Source organism: Phodopus roborovskii, unplaced genomic scaffold, assembly GCF_943737965.1.
Source record: "Phodopus roborovskii unplaced genomic scaffold, PHOROB, whole genome shotgun sequence".
Classification (NCBI taxonomy): domain Eukaryota; kingdom Metazoa; phylum Chordata; class Mammalia; order Rodentia; family Cricetidae; genus Phodopus; species Phodopus roborovskii.
Window position 1 is genome coordinate 15208711 of NW_026126448.1, and position 5421 is coordinate 15214131.

The following is a 5421-nucleotide window of genomic DNA, read 5'->3' on the forward strand; positions in this document are numbered from 1 at the left end:
AAAGGGTGAAAATCAATCATCTCCTGTCCTAACATTTTTATCATAAAATTTCATTGCATTCATAATATACAGTGAGAGGGAATACTCATGTTTATTTTTTAAAGCAAGGTCTCTCAGTCAAACGGATTTAGACAATATAGCTAGTCTCCTGATTATGCTAGACAAGCAACCATCTTAACTGGCAAGCCATGGTCCTAGGTCCCACTTCCACCACCATTTGATATCTTGCATTATTGATCTATATTTTGACTTTCTTTTTGAAACTATTTCTGTGTGTAGCAGTACTGGCTCTCCTGGAACTCTGTAGACCAGACTGGCCTCAAACTGACTGATGTATACCTGCCTCTCAAGTGCTGTTATTAAAAGTGTATGTCACCAATACCTAGTGACTTTTTTTTTTTTTTTTTTTTAAAGATAGGGTTTCTCTATATAGCCCTGTCTGTCTGTCCTGAAACTTGCTCTGTAGACCAGAGATCTACCTGGCTTTCCCCTCCTGAGTTCTGGAACTAAAGGCATGGGCAACCATGGCCTGGCCATTATTTGTTTAAAATAAAGCAAATATTTGGTTTCTTTTGATTTATAACAGCATTTAAAATGACATTTAAACATCTGCCTCCCTTTAAGATTTCTTTAAATTTAATGTGCATCAGTATGCAGGTGTCAGAACTGGTTAGATAGTTTTGAGCTGCCAACTGGGTTCTGGAAATTGAACCCAGGTCCTCTGGCATAGCCAGTTCTCTTTAACTTCTGGGCTGCCTCTTCTGTCCCCATCTTCCCAATTTCATAGCTAATTGACTTTTTAAAACTTTTTACAAAAAATTTACTTTGTATACAGTGTTATATCTGCATGCTTGCCTGCACACCAGAAGAGGGCACCAGATCTTACAGATGATTGTGAGCCACCCTGTGGTTGCTGGGAATTGAACTCAGGACCTCTGGAAGAGCAATCAGTGCTCTTAACTTCTGAGCCATCTCTACAGAGCAAATTTTTTATTTTTCAAGATGGTTCCTCTGTATAACAGTACCAGATGTCCTGGAACTGGCTTTTCAGATCAGACCAGGCTAGCCTTGAACTCAGAGATCTGCCTGCTTCTGCCTCCTCAGTGTTGGGATTAAAGACATGCTCTAAAAGGCATTGGAGAGATGGCTCAGTGGTTAAGAGCACTAGGTGCTCTTCCAAAGAGCCTGAGTTCAGTTCCCATCAACCACATGGTGGCTCATAACCAACTTAATTCTGGTGGGCAGGCATACATTCAAGCAGAACACTATATTCATAGTTTTATAAAAAAGTGTACCACCACTGGCCAGCTTTTGTTTTGTTTTTTAGATGGCTTTATTTGCCTGAAACCATGTGGACCAGGCTAGCCTCAACTCAGAGATTTGCCTGCCTCTGCTCTCTGAGTCCGGGGTAAAATTTATGTGCCACCACATCCAGACTTTTATTTTTTATGTGTAGGAGTCTTGCCTGGTATGTGGTATGTATCATCTGTATAGCAGTGCTCATGGAGGCTATAAGATGCTCTCCTACACTCTAAGGACATCGTATTCATGTAGCTTATACTTACTCACACACAGAGAGACACATAAATAAGTCTTAAAAAAACAAAGGCCTGAAGAAATGGTTCTATTGTTAAGATCACTAGCTGCTCTTTTTGAGGACTCAGTTTTGATTCTTAGCACCTCCATGAAGGTTAGCAATCTATAACTACAGTTCCAGGTATCTAATGCCCCTTCTGGCCTCTGTGGGTACTGCATAAACATTTTTGTACAGACATTCAAGAGGGCAAAATAACCATGCACATCAAAATAAATAAAAATTTTGTGCTTTAGGTGAGCCTAGTTAGCCTTTAATAGAAGAGCCATCTCTCCAACTCAAATAAAATATTTATAAAATATATTAACAATCAAGGGGCTTATAGATTCAAAAATTTTAGAAGTATGATTTTTCAAGGCAAAGTGAGAGCTATATGAAGGAACACCAGGAACTAATTATTCTACTTGACTGTCAAAGTTCTCTACAAAACAAGTAGGCTGATTTTATTATGCATCATTTCTGAAGACAACTATTTAGACACCTTATTTAACAAGGACCAGGAAACTTTCAAGATCCAAAAATAAAAAAACAAAATCACTGTTGTAGTTAATACTATGTAAGGAGTCATTTCTTTTAGAGAAAATATTTTTGCACTTATTTAGAGAGAGAGAGAGAGAGAGAGAGAGAGAGAGAGAGAGAGAGTGTGTGTGTATGTGTAAGTCAGTCACAGGGCAACCTGAGTAAATCTGTTCTCTCCACTGCATGTATTCAAGGGAATCAAACTCCCAGCCTGAATACATCTACATCATACATAAAACAAGGAGCTGGAACAATGGCTCAGTGGTTAAGAGCACTGAGTGCTCTTCCAGATGACCCTACTCTATTCAGAGCACCCTCATGGTGACTGAGAACCATCTGCAACTCCATTTTCAGGAGATCCTCCCACACCAGACATGCATATTATGGCAAACAGACACACATGCAGATAAAACATCCACACATACAAAACCTGTTTCTGTTTTATTTTTTTGAAATGGGGCTTCTCTGTGTAACAGTCCTAGTTGTCTGTAGACCAGGTTGGCCTTTAACTCAAAGATCCACTTACCTCTGCATCCTGAGCTCTGGGATTAAAGACATTGGCCACCACAGCCCTGTACAAAATAAAATCTTCAAAGAATATCTTCAGTGATGAATGATCATTACCCTTTGAGGGTGTCTAATTGAGCCAATCATTAGGTCATTATCGTCATATGGCTAATCTGTGCTCAGCTCATTCAGCAAGTGGTTCAGGTTTAAAGGGCAGAAAGCCGTGGGGCTGAGACAGGCCAGGGTGGCCTGTTCTGGAATTGCATTCAGTTACTTCTGCGTCTGGTATCACTGTAAGGCACTTACTTGCTCAGGTGACTTCAGCTTCCCTGTACTTGTGAAAACCCTCATCCCATTGCCCTCTGCTCACCTCCTGTAATGATGTTACTGGACAGTTGGAGGAAGGACCTGGGAATGGGAGAATTACTGTCTTTGGGAGAATTTTGAATGCTACAGATTTATATGTACATCTATGCATATTACTGTTGTGTGATGTTTTTGCTCTTTTGGCTTTTTGGCTGTTTTGGAGGGCTTGCCATCCAGCTCCCAAATAAATCACACACAGAGGCTTATTCTTAATTATGAATGCCCAGCCTTAGCTTGGCTCACTTCTTGCCAGCTTTTAACTTAAATTATCCAGTCTTTCTTTTGCCTCTGGGCTTTTCCTCTTCTATTCTTGTATACCTTTGTTTCTTACTCCGTAACTTGCTGTGTAGCTGTGTGGCTGGCCCCCGACATCCTCCTCCCGTTGTTCTCTCTTTGCTCCTTTTTCCTTCTCCCCCCAGGTTTCTCCTCATATTTATCCTCTCTGCTGCTACCCCCACCTATTTCTCCTGCCTCAATATTGGCTTTTCAGCTCATTACTAGACCATCAGGTGTTTTAGACAGGCACAGTAACACAGCTTCACAGAGATAAACAAATGCAGTATAAACAAAAGTAACACACCTTAAAATAATATTCCCCAACATATTCCCATATTGTGTGCATGTGTGTTTTGAGATAAGCTTTCTTTCTATAGCTCATGCTGGCCTGGAACTCAGTGGCCTCAGGCACCCAAATGCTGGTATTTACTAAAAGGATTTCTTTCTGGTTGCTTGTTGGGGTTGTTTGTGTTTAGACAGGGTCTCTCAATGTACTCTGACAATCCTGAAGCTCACAATATAGACCAGGCTGGCCTCCGGGATGCTGGGATTAAAGGTATATGCCATAATTTGAAGCTTGTTTTTGAGACAAGGTCTCATGCATCTTAGGCTGGCCTCAAACTTACTGTACAGTAGAGGATGACTTCTAGAGCAGCCAGTGCTCTTCAGCACTCATCTCTTCTGCCTCCCCTCACCTCTTTTGTGTTTTTCAAGTCAGGGTTTCTCTGTGTTGCTCCGGCAGCCCTGGAATTCATTCTGTAGACCAGGCTGGCCTCAGACTATCAGAGATCTGTCTGCCTCTGCCTCCTGAGAGCTGGGTTTAAAGCCTTTGTCACCACTACTGGCACCAAAAGAATTTTAAAAACTAGTTTCATGATCTTTGCCTCAGCTCAACTGACTCATAATTTCTGAGGACGAGACACAGAATACTAATTGCTTTGACAGGTCTGGGTAAAGCTGTAAATATTTTAAAGCAATAGAAAGGGAAAACTTAACTTTTCCTCTGAAGACTCAATCTGCTAATACTTTAACTTTAAGGGCTAGAGAAAAGATAGGATGACATATAGGTTCCAATGAAAAGGGCCGAGTCCTAATGTGCTCAGTAAATGCTTTTCAATGCATTAATCTATTTAATTCTTACAGCCCTGTGTGTGGGTTCCTTTTTCTTTTTCCTGTCTTCAATCTTGCAGTTCTGGTGACTGATCCAGAGCTCTGTGCGTGCTAAGAAAGTGAGCTCTGCCCCTAGCTAGTCTCTTGTATTAACTTCATTCTATGAATAAAAAGTAGAAATGCAGGAGCCTCAGAGATGGCTCAGTGGTTAAAGAATCTTGCTGCTAAGCTTGATGACCTGAGTTTGAAGGCCTGGAACTTACATTGTGGAAAGATGAAAATTGTCCTCTGACTTCCACATGAGTCCCACAGTACCACGTCAACCTCCAAGCTCCCCATCCCCCAACACACAAATAATTTAAAAGGCTGGGATCAGAGTATGATTTTAATCTCAGTACTCCAGAGGCAGAGATGGGTGGATCCTTGTGAGTACAAGGCCAGCCTAGTCTACATAATGAGTTCTAAGCCAGTCAGGGCTGCATAGCAAGACACCATTCCTCATTCAAAAAGGGCCTAAAAGTACTATCTTTGATTATGTGGTTAATTTTCATACTTTCACACTTTCCTAAGTTTGAATATAGATGCCCCTCAGTTTAGGATCAACTTATATTCCAATAAATCCTCCCACCACAATTCAAAAACATCCTGAGTTAAGAAAAGCACAGCTTAGCAACACAGAGCACCATTCGGAGTGTACATGTTTGGAGTCTGCACCTCCTGACTGACTGAGGTTTATAGTCTGCTGCTGCTGCTGCACAGCCTTACAAGATAATTGTACCACATGAGCCCAGAAACAGTGCCAACTCTCAAAATTCAAAGTATGATTTCTCCTGAACATTTGTCAGTTTTTCTTGTGATATCATAGATTAAACAAAACTGTGACATACCAGGCAAGTACTCTACCACTGAGCTACACCCTCAGCCCAATTTATACTACTTTTTCCCCCTCTGAAATAGAGTTTCTCTGTTTAGTCTTGGTTCTTCTGTAATTCAATTTATAGATAAGGCTAACCTCAAACTCTGGAGACCTGCCTACCTCTGCTTCCCCA